At 36.7% G+C, this 17,512-nt stretch overlaps 1 protein-coding gene across 2 annotated transcripts in view; it reads left to right on the plus strand.

The window, feature by feature from the left end:
• The window catches only part of ZFAND3 (zinc finger AN1-type containing 3), a 317,651-nt gene that overhangs the window by 176,458 nt on the left and 123,681 nt on the right, over positions 1-17,512 (plus strand). The window lies entirely within an intron of this gene.

Genomic DNA, 17,512 nt, shown 5'->3' on the forward strand with positions numbered 1-17,512 from the left:
CTGCAACCTCCACCTCCCTGGTTTAAGCGATTCTCCCGCCTCAGCCTCCCGAGTAGCTGGGATTATAGGCACCCGCCACCATGCCCAGCTAATTTTTGTATTTTTAGTAGAGACGGGGTTTTGTCATATTAGTCACGCTGGTCTTGAACTCCTGACCTCAGGTGATCTGCCCACCTCAGCCTCCCAAAGTGCTGGGATTACAGGCGTGAGCCACCATGGCCGGCCCTAGATTTTTGTTTTTAATTTTTAAAAATATTGGAGTACACAGAGTACATCTGGCTTCAGTCATCTCTTTTCATTCGTTTTTGCTGTTTGACTGAAATCCTCTTTCTCCTGGCGGGTGGGATTGGTGAGTGGTCCTATTTTCTAAAGGGAGGAGGCATTTCCTATTTAATCTTGAGGATACAGGGAAGATGGTATGGAGTTAAGCATCAACCCACTTCTCTGTCTCTTCTTTTTGCCTCTTTTTCTTTCTGCTTCATTGGCACAAAATACTGTTTCCATTAAGATGCTTTAAAGTGATGCAGGTGCAATTCTGCAAATTTAGAAAATAATCATTAGTTGGAAGATACGTTAGATCGTTTAATTTAACCTCCTGCTTTTTACCAATATGATGACTAAACCAAGACTGGTAGATGTAACCTTATACTTTATTTAAGGTCTACAAGGAGGAGGAGTATATATTTTACTGTTTCTCTTATTATCTAGAATTTAACATGTGATATTTACCTTTAGGGAAATCTTTTATATTATAACTGTGCCCTGGATGCTTAATTAGTTAACTGTGCTTTTGTAGTTTCTTTAAGGATTGTGGTTAGTAATTATGAAAATATACTAAATCTCATTACTAATCAGAGAAATGCAAATTAAAACAAAAATGAGGTAATTTCACACCATTTTATTGGCAAAAATTAAAATGTCTGGCATTGCCAAATGTTAATGAGGATGTGTGGGCTCTGCTATTGGTGGGTGTAAGAATTGAATACTGCCTTCATGAACAGTTTGGCAATCTTTGATAAAGGAGGCATTCCTTTTGGCCTGACGTTTCTAAGTCTGTACTCTGGAAATGCTTGTTCAAAGGAGTCAGGTACAAGAGTATTCATCATAGCAGTGTTTATGTTAATGGAAAACTTAGAAACAAGCCAACTCTCCAGCAGCAAGTGAATAGATTAATTGTGGTTTGTTCATACCCTAGAACACTATGCAGCTGTTAGCAAGGAATACATCTCAAAAACATGGTTGAATTAAAAAACAAGTTTCTGAATGATGTGTATGTATGACACCATTATATAAAGTTGGGCAACATGCAAAATCTTGCGTTTGTGGATGCTTATTTGTAGAAATAGTATTAAAACATGCATTGGAATGCAAACCCTGAACCACATTTAGGACAGCAGTTACTTCTAGGGAACAGAGAGAGGTATAGGATTTGAGGAGTACACACAGATTTTCAACTTGACCTGTGGTGTTTTCTTTCGTATTAAAACTCTGAAGCAAATATAGTGAAATGTTAAGATTAGACAAAGCTAGCTAGTGGGTGCAGTTGTTGTGTTATTCTCTGTAACTTTCTGTATATTTATAAAATATGTGATTAGATACATTGAGGGTAGTATGTTTATAATGGGCCATACATTCAGTCACCAGTGGTAACATAGAACAGCAGACTGTGTCTTGCAGGTGAGACCTAAGGCAGTGGTTCCTTAGACAGTTCAGAACTTAGATTTTGGAGTCAAATATACCTGGATTAGATTACAGCTTATCCAGTTGTTAGCCATCTGACTTTGGGCTTTAGTGTGCTCATCTATGAAGTAACAATCAAACTTACCTCTTAGAGGTGGGTTGTGAGATTTTAAAAAAAGTATGCTTCAAGTAATACCCACTCAATATATGATAGCTTCATTTAGCCTTTAACCACCTAGATTAAATAATTCTTGTTTCAAAGAACCATACCTCAGAGAACCATGGGACGATATGTTACAAATACAATATTGCTTCTTTTCTGTATGACTGGCATAATTAAAAGTTTCTAAAAGACAAATCCATGCCAGAACTTAGAGAACACACTAGAGTTATATTCTGTACTGAGTTCCACCTACAAACTTAATTATGAAAGATCGTTGAGGTTAACTTTGTTATTGCGCTTTCCTCTTGGATAACCTTGCTTTTTAAAAGGAAAAAGCTCCTTTAAAAATAGGTTCAGTTAAACTTACAATTTTGCAGCAACCCCAAATCCTCACTCTTAATGGATTTGTCCAGTGAAAATTGTAAACAAGAACACATACATGGTGTGTAAAGACAGATATAGGTACAACAAATGAAAGTATATTTTCCTGGACTGGAAAAATTCCTTTTTGCGAAGGTTATGTTTTTGGTGATCCTTTTCTTGATTTTCAGTGCAGAATTACTGTTAATATATTTTAATTGACCTTTGAGAGCTGTCTTAGGGATCTCTAGAAATATTATTAAATATATTCATAAGCCAGGCTCAGATATTCATAATCCATAGTGAGGAAAACTCTTCCTTACTATGTGTCAGAAAGAGAAGAAGGTAGATGACCTCTCTCCCCCAAATGTCTTGAACTTCCCTTTTCTAACCTGGCATTGCTTGCTTGCCTTCTGACCAAATTCATCACATTGGGAAGTGGAAGAATACATTGCTATCTGATGAGATTTCATTTTAAAAGTTCTCCCCAGTGAAAGCATTATAGGCACTTCAGAGTTGTGGGTGTTTGGCAGGTGTCTACAGCCAAGGAGGGTGAGGGAAAAGTGTTTCAAGCCCAGCTGTGTGGTAGAAATGGAGCATCTTCATCCAACATCTCCCAGTGAATTGATCATGTGTAGAAACACCAGTCCAAAAGGTAACTCACAGCTTATGGAGGGACAAGAAGCTTTGGAATAAAGCACAGGAGAAAGAACCCATGTGAGAAGGTTGGGCAGGAGCTGTTTGGCTTTCAGTTAGAAGCATTGCCTTTCCATTCCACAATGACTTCAACTGGTATTTGAAGCTAGTTATTAGTGTGCCCAGTGAGCCATGCATTTCTGAGGTATCTCAGTGTTTTTAAAATAAAGTCTGAAATCTTGATCTGCTTAGTTCCCCCAATTCCTGTTCAAATTTTTTCTGAAGGCACTTTAGCAGAGCTTGTCTTTTCATTTTGTAAATACTAAACTGTAAACGATGTTCTTAAAGGGGTAAAGGGAATATACATTTTTAGAATTTCTATATTTGATACTTGAAAAGTTGAGGTAGAGGAGAGACCTGGTGTTTGTGTCTCACTGGAGAGGGAAACTCCTGCTCCCATTTAAAAAAAAAAAAAAAGAAGAATCATATATTTCTAGATGTATATATCAGTCTTCCAGGAAACTCCCTTTACAGTTTACCTTCCTAGGCAATGATACAGACCTGTTTTATGGAGATGGGTGTTAACTATATTTTCTCAAACTACAGAAAATAATATTCATGTTATTCATGTCAGCATTCTTGATCTCTGGTTTTGGGTATTGTCCCCTCCCCCAAGTCTCTATCTCATTCTCAAAAGTATGCCTTTTCCTAGGTTCCCAGAAAACTACTTATAATTTGCCCTTCCCTCCTTTTTGCGGACTTTGAGGATCACCTCCCTTTTGCAGTTGTTGGTGGACTAAAATGACATTATACTATCACAGTTGAGATGCCAATTATCTTAATATAATATGAATTTAGCATGTTTATATGTGGCTTTTGGAATAAGATGGGTCAGGTAATATCACCTGTAACCTGACTCCTATTTTTATAAAATGGTCATTAGCCTCATCATCCTTAATCTTTATTATAAAAGGGGCCCACAGATACTACACATTCCTTTAGTATCTTCTCATATTAATAAATGGAGAACATTTTAGTTAGGTTTGCATTTTGAAATAAAATACAAAGAACCTAAAACTATTGTTTTGTAATATATCACAAGTGATTAAAATAAAGCCATTATCAGGCAATGTTTTCCTCTTTACATTCTATTTTCAAAACATATAACATTTTATTTTTTTAAACATAAAAGCATACTAAGTTTTTGAAGAGGAAGTACACACATTCCACAGAATTTTTAAAAAGGTATAAGGGTATACGCTAAATCTCCCACCTGCTCCTGATCCCCATCCACACATATTTATACTCATTTTGTTTTTCATATTTACACCTCTGCTGTGCCCTTTTCTTTGTACTCAGAATTTCTTGGAGGTCATTTCCTATTGGTACCAATGCTCATTCTTTTATTGTGGCTGTATAGTTTTACATTATACTGCCATTTATTGAACCAGTTCTCTGTTTTGGAGTATTTAGATTACCCCCTCCTAGGCTTTTACTAAAACAACTCTCCAGTTATTATCTGTGTATGTAGGGTACTTTGTACATGCAAGATTATATCTGTAAGATCAACTCTTCGATGTAGAATTGATGGGTCAAAGTGTGTGTGCACTTTTAATTTTGATATTGCCAAATTGCCCTCTGTAGAGGTTGAAATAATTTACACTCCCATTGGCAGTGTTTGAGAGTTCATTCTCCTGGCAGCAGAGAAGAAACTTTTTATTTTTGCCAATCTGATAGACTTTTTTTTTTGAGACAGAGTGTCACTCTGTCACTCAGGCTGAAGTGCAGTGGCGCCATCTGGGCTCACTGCAACCTCCGCCTCCTGGGTTCAAGCAATTCTCTGTCTCAGTCTCCCGAGTAGCTGAGATTACAGGCACCTGCCACCATGCCCAGCTGATTTTTGTATTTTTAGTAGAGACAGGGTTTCACCATCTTGGTCAGGCTGTTCTTGAACTCCTGACCTCGTGATCCACCCACCTCGGCCTCCCAAAGTGCCAGGATTACAGGCGTGAGCCACCACACCCGGCCTGATAGACTTGTTAAAATGATATCTGACTTTGCTTTAGTCTGTATATGTTGAGGTTGAACATTTTTAATACACTTAAAGAGTAATTCAGATTTCTGTGAATTTTGTGTTCATGCTCTTTGTCCATTTTTCTATTAGACTTTGGGTCTTTTTTATTTGTGGAAGCCCTTTCACATTAAGAAAATGAGTCCTTTTTGATTTGCATTTCTCTGATGGCCAGTGATGATGAGCATTTTTTCATGTGTCTTTTGGCTGCATAAATGTCTTCTTTTGAGAAGTGTCTGTTCATATCCTTCGCCTGCTTTTTGGTGGGGTTGTTTGTTTTTTTCTTGTAAATTTGAGTTCATTGTAGATTCTGGATATTAGCCCTTTGTCAGATGAGTAGGTTGTAAATTTGAGTTCATTGTAAATTTTTTTTTGTAAATTTGAGTTCATTGTAGATTCTGGATATTAGCCCTTTGTCAGATGAGTAGGTTGCGAAAATTTTCTCCCATTTTGTAGGTTGCCTGTTCACTCTGATGGTAGTTTCTTTTGCTGTGCAGAAGCTCTTTAGTTTAATTAGATCCCATTTGTCAATTTTGGCTTTTGTTGCCATTGCTTTTGGTGTTTTAGACATGAAGTCCTTGCCCATGCCTATGTCCTGAATGGTAATGCCTAGGTTTTCTTCTAGGGTTTTTATGGTTTTAGGTCTAACGTTTAAGTCTTTAATCCATCTTGAATTAATTTTTGTATAAGGTGTAAGGAAGGGATCCAGTTTCAGCTTTCTACATATGGCTAGCCAGTTTTCCCAGCACCATTTATTAAATAGGGAATCTTTCCCCCATTGCTTGTTTTTCTCAGGTTTGTCAAAGATCAGATAGTTGTAGATATGCGGCATTATTTCTGAGGGCTCTGTTCTGTTCCATTGATCTATGTCTCTGTTTTGGTACCAGTACCATGCTGTTTTGGTTACTGTAGCCTTGTAGTATAGTTTGAAGTCAGGTAGCGTGATGCCTCCAGCTTTGTTCTTCAGAATGGCAATCATTAAAAAGTCAGGAAACAACAGGTGTTGGAGAGGATGTGGAGAAATAGGAACACTTTTACACTGTTGGTGGGACTGTAAACTAGTTCAACCATTGTGGAAGTCAGTGTGGCGATTCCTCAGGGATCTAGAACTAGAAATACCATTTGATCCAGCCATCCCATTACTGGGTATATACCCAAAGGACTATAAATCATGCTGCTATAAAGACACATGCACACGTATGTTTATTGCGGCACTATTCACAATAGCAGACTTGGAACCAACCTAAATGTCCAACAGTGATAGACTGGATTAAGAAAATGTGGCACATATACACCATGGAATACTATGCAGCCATAAAAAATGATGAGTTCATGTCCTTTGTAGGGACATGGATGAAATTGGAAATCATCATTCTCAGTAAACTATCGCAAGGACAAAAAACCAAACATTGCATGTTCTCACTCATAGTTGGGAATTGAACAATGAGAACACATGGACACAGGAAGGGAAACATCACACTCTGGGGACTGTTGTGGGGTGGGGGGAGGGGGGAGGAATAGCATTAGGAGATATACCCTAAAACTTAAAGTATAAAAAAAAAAAAAAGAAAGAAAATGAGTCCTTTTTCTATATTGTGTGTTGCAAATATTTTCTCCAATAATTTATCATTTAATCATGTATGGCATATGTTGAAATACAGAAAGTTTTTATTTTTACGTAGTCAAATATATTAGTCTTTACTTTTATGGCTTCTGGGGTTTTTTTTTGGGTCATTTTGAAGGTTGTCCCTTAGAAAAATTTATGTTTTCTTTAAATGCTTTTTCGGTTTGCTTTTTATAGTTAACTAGGCTTATGTTTTTGATGAAAGATATCTTAAACATTAATATCAAAACACCATTTTGTGTTTGTTTGATTTTTGAGATGGAGTCTCACTCTGTTGCCCAGGCTGTGTAGTACAGTGTGGCACGATCTCAGCTCACTGCAACCTCTGCCTCCTGGGTTCAAGTGATTTTCCTGCCTCGGCCTCCCAAGTAACTGGGATTACTGGCGCATGCCACCACACCCAGCTAATTTTTGTATTTTTAGTAGAGACAGGGTTTCAGTATGGTGGCCAGGCTGGTCTCAAACTCCTGCCCTCAAGTTATCTGCCCGCCTTCATCTTCCAAAGTGCTGGGATTACAGGCGTGAGCCACCACACCCAGCCTCAAAACACCATTTTGGCCTTCTCATAATGCCTTTTGCTATTTAACTGCAGGATGGGCCTGCATGGCATAGACTGTAGATCCAGGCACATGGGCAAATCATAGCTTTGTTACCTAACTGCTGTGTGAGATAGACAGATTAATGTATCTAACTTTGTTTTCTCATATGTAAAATGAGGATAATTATACCTGCCTCCAGAGTAGTTATGAGATATTGGAAGATAATGTATATATTAATTATATTCTTAAAGCACAGTGTTATAATTTATAATCCAACACACATTAGTTTTCTTCCTTCTTCCTTCATCTGACTTCAACATCATAGTGACCGGAAAGATAATTAAAAATTTTTTTTAAAGTGGAATCACTTGGTGGTTAAAAAAGAAACATGTTTCAAATTATCTCAAAAAAATACTGGGCTTTAGTAATACTTCTGTATTAACAAACAAGTCTCCAACATAACTCTATCCCTCTATTTATTGCATTATTTATAAATAAATGGTAGCATTTGCTTTCCAAAGAGGAGACAACTGCTGCCTTTTGTGTTAAAGCAAGACAACTATGTAATGGCATGTGGATAAAAAATATTTTTAAAATTCTTCCTCCTTACAGGGAAGTTTAGGAAAATACATCTTCTTATTTTGCCTGTCTCCCCATTACACAGCCTGATATTGTCCAGATTCCTGTGGATCTTCTCACCAAATGAATTTTGTATGTCTAAGTTAATTTTCTGCCAGAATCACTTCAGGCTGATGACTGTGGTGTTTGTGTATCCATTAAGCACACTGCCAGGATATGTCCACTACTTTCCACCTCTCCTATTAAACAGCTGTCAGCAGGTTTACAGAGCTACTCTCTTGCTCTGCATTAAGTGTAGGGAGCCACAGGATGCTATGTAAAATGGTCTATAAAGGAGTTACATAGAGCTGGCTTAGAAATCACAGAAGATAAACAAATTCTGTCATCAGCTGGGTCAAATTTATTAGTGTTTTATACTTATATGAACAGAAAATATATGAAAGGAAATACATTTTTAAAATTCTGTTTCTTGGTTAACCTTTTCCTTTCATCATTTAACAACCTCCAACTAGTAAAATTCAACAATTCAGAAAAAGCACATGTTGGAGGAGTCTTGGGTAAGAAGCTCTCATTAAAGTTGTATATAGCACCCTGCTGAGCTTTACAATTGGTTTTGAAATGAAAATCTGTTAGATTAGAGCAAACGTTATCCCAGCTGCCGCGATAAGTAATGTGGAGAAGATTAATGATTTGTCTATGAAAGCCAGTGAGCATTAAAGTCTGCTACTGTGCCCTTTTTAAAAGGTGCAGGTGAGAGAAGAGGTAGGAAAGAAGGGAGGACTATGCTATTCATAGCTACATGTTTATCTTCTTCATATGAGTTAGTGATTCCCTAGCTTTTTTTCCCTTGATAAAACCAAGGAAGCTTTAAATTTCAATGATACTCCCAGGACTAGAATTTTTCATCGACTAGGGAAAGTAAGGTGGAACCGGAGAAAAAAAACACTGCTCTTATGTAACATTGAAGGTTCTCCCTTCTTCCAGTCAGCAACAAAATTTTCTTCCTCTTTTCATGGAATTAATTGTAGTACCATAATCTGTCTTCTTGTGGTAAATGTCTGAAGATATATGGGTGAAAATCAGTGATGGTAGAGTTAATATTTTTCCTCTTCACCCATTGCATGCATCATTGAAGGTAAAATAGAGCAGGGCTGCTGTTATATAACCTTAGATTTCCTGACTTGGTAGGGCTGTCCAAGACAATCCTGCTTTCCCCATTCAACAAGTTCCCCTGTTTTCTGAGACCTTCAGTGTGAGGCAGGGAGAGTGGCACCAGCACCACTGTGTGAAAATAGTGCCCTGACAGAGAAAGAATGGCTTAGATGAGTATTTAGGAGACCATCAATACTTAAATATAGGTTTATATGTCATAGCAGACTTACAGTTTTATTAGCACAAACCTAATCTTGTGATTTGGAAATCAAGTCTGGTATCGGGACCAAAGTTGATTTTTATTGTTGTCTTTTTGAATTTGGTATCCTGTAAACTCTTGCCATTCAAAATGTGCTCCTTATCACCTGAGAGCTTGTAAGAAGTGCAGAATCTCAGGTCCTGCCCCATGCATTCCAAATACTAAATCAGAATCTGTATTTTAACAAGACCACAAGTTATTTGAATGCACATTAAAATTTGAGAAGCTCTGATATAAACCATGGCCTGCTATTCTAAAATCAGCATCTATTATACTTTTCCTCTTTTCCAAAGTAGGCAAGAAGGCTTTAAAAATAAAAAAGGAAAGAAAATGCTTTTGGTTTCACCAACAGGAAGCCTGATCATGATTTTAATGTCATAGCAATGCCATGTTTTTTGGTGCTGTTTGTGCATCTTCCTGGAGACACTGTTTTAAAATGCAGCTATTTCTTCTTAATCCCTGCAACAGAAATAAGTCAGCTCTTTGCTGGTCTTTTAATAACAACAGCCACCATTTATTAAGAGTTTGCCGTGTGCCACACGCTATACGAAGTTTATACAGTGCTCTAATCCTTAAAATACCCTCCTCTTCCCACTCCATTTTTCAAATGAGGAAATAGGCCCAAATAATTTTAATGTGACTTGCTTAGGTCATGTAGCTCCTAAGTATTAATGGGGTACAGACTTGATTTTGTTTGAGTCTAAAGACTTTAGCCTTGCTTTTCTATCCCTTTACCATTTGGTCAGAATTTATCTAAGAGCAGATAGGTAAATTGTGTAATTTCTACTAACTTGTAATATGTACTTAACTTTAGGATTACCATTATTTTGATCCTGCGGGGCACAGCACAACTTGATTGGAACAGCCTTGGGCTGGAGTAAGGACTCTAGTATAGTTCAGCCACTAGCTGTCTTGATGACTGTTTTGTTTTCTTTCCTTTTTCCCTTGTAAAGGTAAGGAACAGGTATGTGTGGGTTGGGAGTGGTTAGCTTTAAGGACAAAGAATGCATATTCTTTGAAAATAAGTAAAATCAAATTTGCTACTAGAATGTACTATTCTTTGTGAATTTCTCGATTTGTAAAAATTACTGGGAGAAAAAGTGGTTGGTAATACCTTTCAATACACTCTAACCATGAATCTATAAGGCTACAAGGAGCTTTCAGAAGAAAGCTAGCCAGACACTGAATCAAGGAGGGTTTAATCCTTCCGATAGGTTTTTATTCACAAAACCTCTCTGGAGAAGGAGCTATGCATGTGTGTGTAATATGTATTTTAAGGTAGACATTACCCCTTTTCATTGAAGCCAGTTGATGTGATTGAAGTATTATTGCTAACAGCTTAGCATGAGACATTTAATAACATTTTAAGACATTTCAGTAACAACATGGAAGTTTTATATTTTAAAAAGATTTGAGAGATCAAAAAATGATAAGTATATGAAGTAATGCATATGTTAATTAGCTTTATTTAGCCATTTCACAATGCATATATATTTTGAAACAACATGTTGTGCATGACTATGTAATTTTTATTGGTCAACTTAAATAAGATTTGAAAGTTTTAGAATCTAAAATGTGCTGCCTCTAAGCTACCTGTAATCTGACTTTTTGGCATAGGCAAGGAAGAAACTTTACATTTTGGCATGAGGAAAATATTCAAATGTAAGAGCAGTTTCATACACCTATAGACAAATGTCTTTTACTTGTCTGGAAAAATCCAGAACAATTCAAGAAGAAGAAATAGCTTTTACAAAAAATTGAAGTATAATAATTTAAGTGGTATTTCCACCTCCTTACTCAGTTTAGTCTCTGATACTTCCTATCACTGTCTAAATTACTCTGTTATTAGGGGAAAAGGCCAATTTTTAAAGGCAGGTTGGGTGCAGTGGTATGTGTATGTAGTCCCAGCTACTCGGGAGGCTGAGGCAGGAGGCTTGGTTGAGCCCAGGAGGTCAAAGCTGTAGGGCACTAAGATTGAGCCTGTGAATAACCACTGCACACCAACCTGAACAAAACAGTGAGATACTGTCTCTTTAAATCAAACAAACGAGACAAAACCAGGTTACTACTATTGACCAACTGTAGAAATCACTGGGTTCAGTATTCCTTTCTTTAAAAATGTATGATTCAACCTAGCAGTTCCAATACTAGTTATTGAAAATTCAAAACAGGTGTATAAAAAAGTACATATATGGCCAGGTGTGGTGGCTCATGTCTGTAATCCCAGTACTTTGGGAGTCTGAGGCGGGCAGATCATGAGGTCAGGAGATCGAGACCATCCTGGCTAACATGGTGAAACTGTCTCTACTAAAAAATTAAAAGAATTAGCCAGGCTTAGTGGCAGGTGCCTATAGTCCCAGCTACTCGGGAGGCTGAGGCAGGAGAATGGCATGAACCCGGGAGGTGGAACTTGCAGTGAGCTGAGATGTGCCACTGCACTCCAGGCTGAGCAACACAGCGAGACTCCGTCTCAAAAAAAAAAAAAAAAAAAGTACCTATACATGCATGTTTGTTGCAGCACTATTCACAATAGCCAGTAGGTGGCAGGCAGCAGCCTATTTCTTTCATTGGATGAATGATTAAATAAATGGTGGTATATCCATACAATGGAGTATTATTCTGCCATAAAAAGGTATGAAGTACAGATGATACATGCTACAACATGGACAAACCTCAAAAACATTTATGTCAAGTAAAAGAAACCAGACACAAGAGGTCACATATTATATGATTCTATTTGTATGAAATATGCAGAACAGGCAAGTCCATAGAGGTAGACTCAGATTGGTGGTTACCAGGGGCAATAGGAGAGGGAATGGGGAGCAATTGCTTAATGAGTATCGGGATTCCTTTTGGGTTGATGAAAAGGTTTTAGAACTAGAGAGAGGCAATGGTCAAACAAAGTTTTAAATGCACTAAATGCCACTGAGTTATTCACTTTAAAATGGTTAATTTTATGTTCTGTGAATTTCACTAAAGTAGAAAATACATATGTATTGTTCATTATTTCTCCTTTGGTTAAATCCTTTCATATATCTAGTATCCATTCACATGTCAGTCACATGATCATTCTGAGAGCTACTCTTCTCAGATTTCACATGTCTAGTAGATTTTAATGTTAGATCCATTCATTACATTCCTTTGTTTTAGAAATATGTTTCCATTTTCTGACTCAGGGCTTAATCAAGTTGCTGTAAAAATGGCAACATTAAAAATTCATTTTTCCTATAGGAATTCACAAGTCACATACTCTTATTAAGGGACATTACTAAGGAGAGACAAAGGTCTTTTTTTGGTCACATCAATACTTTTTCATAATTACTGGTGGTACTTTCACCTCTTAATTAGAAGTGGTGATTTGTTTTTATCCTCCCTTTTTTAGGAGGCACAATATCCAAGTAATTTACGTGGTATTTAAATGGTATGGAAGAAAAGATAATTTCTCTGAATTTTTATTTTTTTGAAACTTGTATTAACATCAGAGTCATTACTACAAAAAGTATACATGAAGATATTGAATCTTGTGAACTCTTTTTTTTGGTCGGTTTTGTTCTTGATGAAATAGTCATGCTGAATTAGTGGTATTTATTACTATAAAACATTAGCCTTTAAACAGAAGACTAGTTTGGCAAATAGCTTGCTTACTCATCTTTTGGCCAGTCTCATCCATACAGGGAGTATTATTCAGAGATATAAAAGAATGAAGCACTGATACATGCCACAACATAGATGAATTTTGAAAACTTTCATGCTGTGTAAAAGGAGCCAGTCACAAAAGACTGTATGTTGTATGATTTCACTTATATGAAATGTCCAAAATAGGCAGATCTACAGAGACAGAAAGTAGATTGTTTTGCCTAGATCTGCCGGTGGGAGTTGTCCGGAAAGTTGGAAGGGAATGAATGGTCATTGCTAAAGGGTATAGGGTTTCTTTTTGGGGTGATGAAAACAATCTAAAATTGGTTGTGATGCTTGCACAACTCTGTGAATATACTCTGCTTAAAACTATTAAACTATCGAATTGTACACCTTAGGTGTGTTTTATAATATATGAATTGTATCTCAATAAAGCTGTTACAAGAATAACCTATTACTTAAAATATAAATTATTGAAAAATTCTTTATCAGATCCATTTCTAAACCAAGTTCTTCAGCAAACCTCTTAATGTCTCTGTCCCCTAAATACACTTACATGCAGTTTATACTGGATCATTTTATACTTGATACATTGTTCTATGATTTTTCTTCATAAATCCTGTTTCTCTAGTCCCAAGATCCAGAACTACTCCTTCTTTTGCTGCCTGTTTTAGCACTGCAATCAGGAAAATACTAACTATATAAAATCTCAGAGGATGATTACTCAGCCTTGACATTCTACATTACATTATGGATTCTGCTAGCATTTATTATTTGTATTACTTTAGGATTTTTTTTTTTTTTTTGAGACAAGAGTCTCACTCTGTCACCCAGACTAGAGTGAAGTGGCAGGATTTCAGCTCACTGCAACCTCTGCCTCCAGGTTCAAGTGATTCTCGTGCCTCAGTCACCCAAGTAGCTGGGTCTACAGGTGTGCACCCCCATGCCCCGCTAATTTTTTGTATTTTTAGTGGAGATGGGGCTTCACCATGTTGCCCAGGCTGATCCTGAACTTCTGAGCTCAGGCAGTCCACCGACCCTGGCCTCCCAAAGTGCTAGGATTACAGGCGTGAGCCACCATGCCTGGCCAGTCCAATTTTAGGATCTTATGTGGTAGATATTATGGCTCTTTGCATTTTAATAACCAGAGAGAGAGAGAGAGTGTGTGTGTGTGTGTGTGTGTGTGTGTAATTTAATACTAGATATCTCCCTCAAGGTTTGGGACACTATTTGGGAAGCAAATTTAGTTTTATTTCCTGCCTGCACATTAGCTAATTTACTCGCTTACAGATGAAATTCCAGGTCTAAGTTTTTGAATGGATTAGTGTTTACTAAGTAAGGAATAGATTTACTGACTTTTTTTGGTGGGGGGAGGGCAGAACTAAGTAAATTCCTATTCCGTTCCCTAAATGTTTTCCCCAGTCCACGAAGAGAGGTCTTCAAGAGCCTACAGGGCTCTAAGGACACAGGTTCTAGTAATGGATAGTGAACAATTAGCTGCAAGTGAAATGATGTTGTCTTGGGGATACAAACTTGTTCGTCTCTCAAAAGAGGAATAGTTACGAGAGTAGATTATAGTGATTTTCTTGCATGGCATCCTACCTCTTGCTTTTTAAAATATTTCTCCCAAATATGAATTTGGTAAGTCTTTTAAATGCCTTATTGTCGACAAATAGTCTTATTCAGTACATGTTCAGAAACCCCATGGTGGATTATGGAATCTTTAAGGTCCTTCTCAAAAGAACCAAAGAGCTTTGACTAGCATATCGAGATAACCTTTTTTCTAAGGTTACCTTTTCCTTTTGTAGGTATATTTTAGTCCGCAACTTGCCTTTCTAACGGCATCTTTTTTTATAATAGAGCGTTTTTAATAGAATATATTGTTTAGCTGCCTTGGAATTAAGTCTATAAAATATTAATGAATGTACTAAGGCTTGAAAAACCCAGTGGTATGTGTGTGTAACTTATCTAGCTTTCAGAAGCTCAGAGAGAGTAGCAAGGAATCAAAGCAAAATTTTGAAGAAAAACTGTTCTTCACGGCTGGCTGCCTTGGTAGGTATAAAATATTAATATTTGTACAAAAGGCTGATGCTCTCAGCAGAGGCTTTCAAACCAATCTGGATGTCTTAGGCAGATGGGAGGCATGGTTGGGTAAGTGGAAGACTGACTCAGCAGAATGTCTCAGGGAGCCTGCAGCTACAGTTTAGGTAGGAGCACAGCTAATTTCATCTGAGCACAAGTGCTCCTGAAGCTCATGACTGCCCTGCTATGGAGCCTTTCTTTTGTTTCTCTGTAATTTGTGCAGGGACTGAGAAGACATTGCTTTTTCTGAGGCTGGGCTTAAAGGTGGTTAGCCAACATTCCCCAGGGCATTGTTTGCTCTTGTGAGGTTGTCTGCTCTGTTTAAGAGAGCACATTTGCTACAAGAATATTTGGAATTTGTCTTCAGTTTCTTATATCATGCTTGGTTCATAAGTCTTCCTTCAGCCAATATCCTAGAATGACAATCAGTTCCAAGAACAGGCTAAGGCACTTGCTTCCTTTTCTCTGTTCTGTAGTTTGTGCCTCATATTGAAATTTAGATTTAAGAGTACTCATGTTATGTGGCATACTTATACAAGACAGTGATGTATATGAGTTAGAAAACAAGTCGCTAGCTTGCATTGTAAAATTTGAGTAGGGTTTATAGGACCTATATGTTAGTGTAGTAGATATATTATTAAGAGAATTTTAGATACACATTACACCAAATTTTCTGTGTTGTATTACAGTTTTTAGAAATACTCTATTCCCCTCACATTATCTTTTTTTTTTTTTAAGTGTCTCATCACAACCTTGGTAAATTACAAATTTTATGTATAGTGGTCTATATTCCATGCTTGTATTTATTGTCTAGTCAAGATGTCCTTGTTTTGAATTAATTTTCTCAGGCAACTGCTGATCTGCTCGATTAGATCCAGGGTTAGTGTCCCATTGCAACTGAAGTCTGCCTGACTACAGGGTACTACTGTAGTAAAGAATCCACTTAACTCTCCTTTGCAGTGTAGCAACAAAATAAGCTCAAAATTAATGTGCCAGTGAGTAAATTCCAAGTTGTAGCTCTTTACCTTGGCTTGAAGTGATTCTGTGGGGTCTTGGTGTGGCTTCTGGTTTATCATGGATACATTTCCTGTATTCTATGTAGAATTCTATTACAGAGTATAGCTAGGTGACTTGGCTTTTTCCTTTCTTTGTGAAGCAAGGCATGGTGCAGAATAGTACACTCCAAATCAAGCTCTATTTTTTGCTTGTAAGAAATTGTTTTAATGACTTCTGATTAAATGTGTTTTCAGTGAGGTTGACCTTGTCTCTCATTACAGAATCATGTCTTTCTCGACTGTCTTGATTGAACTTTACATAATAGCCGGTGGAAGAAAAATAAGTCAGTAGAACCCAAATATTCAGTCTTGGGCATGCATAGTTATTTTAGTTTTATCTGAACTCTCTTACCTTGATAAAATGAAAGTTTGTAGAAAAGCCATTTAAAAGTCCATCAAGCTTCTTTACTCATCTTACTTAAATAGTACAGCTTATAAAACACTTTTGAAATGTCTCCATCAGGCCATATCTACAAATGAGTACGGGTGGGTGGCCCTTCTTTCTGACTGCTGATCTCAGGGTAACCAGAATAAATTGATTATACAAATTTTCAGCCTTTGGATTTCAGGAAGAATAGCTATTCTGATTTTTGTTTTATGTTTTGACTTTATTTCTACTAAATCAGTTTCTGTATTACTAAATACCAGCAAGCAAAGCATTTTTTAAAAGTTGGGTAATGAAATGTCTTCCTTGTGATTTCTTTTCTTTCTCTTAAGTATTCATTTGTCTCTCTAATACCAGTGAAACAGCACAGCATTTATGGTTGTAATTGGCGTAATCTCAGGCAATGACTAAAGTATGGGCACATACCCGAAACATATAAAGAATACCTACATATTAATTGAAGAGACATTCCCCCTCAAAAACCTTATAGATAAATAGGCAAAAATTTGGGTACTTTGAAAAGGAGAGATATTCATAAACATATGAAAAATATGTGTAACTTTTAGTCATCAGGGAAATACAAAGAAAATATGAAGCCTTGGTGAGGATGTGAAGCAACGGCAGTCCTCATGCATTTCCAGTAATTGTATAAATTATCGTCATGTATTTTATCTTTGCGTATGCTTTAAACACACAAAACATTGCTACTATGTTTGTTTTAAGCTTTTACTGATGAGAGCAAATACAAATAAGAAAAACATAAAGTTTATATTTGCCTTAAATTATTTTGTATTTAGTGCTTTTCATTTCTGTATGTAGATCCATGATTCTGTCTGGTATCAAATTTATTCTGCCTTGAAGAACTTTCTTTAGCATTTCTTGTTGTGTAGTTCTGCTGGCTATATATATATATATATATATATATATATATATATATATATGTATGTATGTATGTATGTATATATAGCCTGAGAAGGTCTTCTTTTCGTGTCTAATCTATCTTTTCTTTTATTTTCCTTTCCTTCCTTTAAAATTTTTTTTGTTTTGTTTTGTAGAGACAGGGTCTTTCTATGTTCCCCAGGCTGATCTCACACTCCTGACCTCAAGTAATCCTCCCCACCTGGCTTCCCAAAGTGTTGGGATTACAGGCATGATCTACTGCACCTGGCTGTAAATATATGCATATATTTTTACCACAGTAAGCACTGTTTTTTTCTCATTGTAATTCAGTTTGGGTATTTTCTGTAGCTGTATCATCAAAACATACGAAATATAGAGCAATTCACACCAG

Source organism: Pongo abelii, chromosome 5 (genome assembly GCF_028885655.2).
Source record: "Pongo abelii isolate AG06213 chromosome 5, NHGRI_mPonAbe1-v2.0_pri, whole genome shotgun sequence".
NCBI classification, from domain to species: domain Eukaryota; kingdom Metazoa; phylum Chordata; class Mammalia; order Primates; family Hominidae; genus Pongo; species Pongo abelii.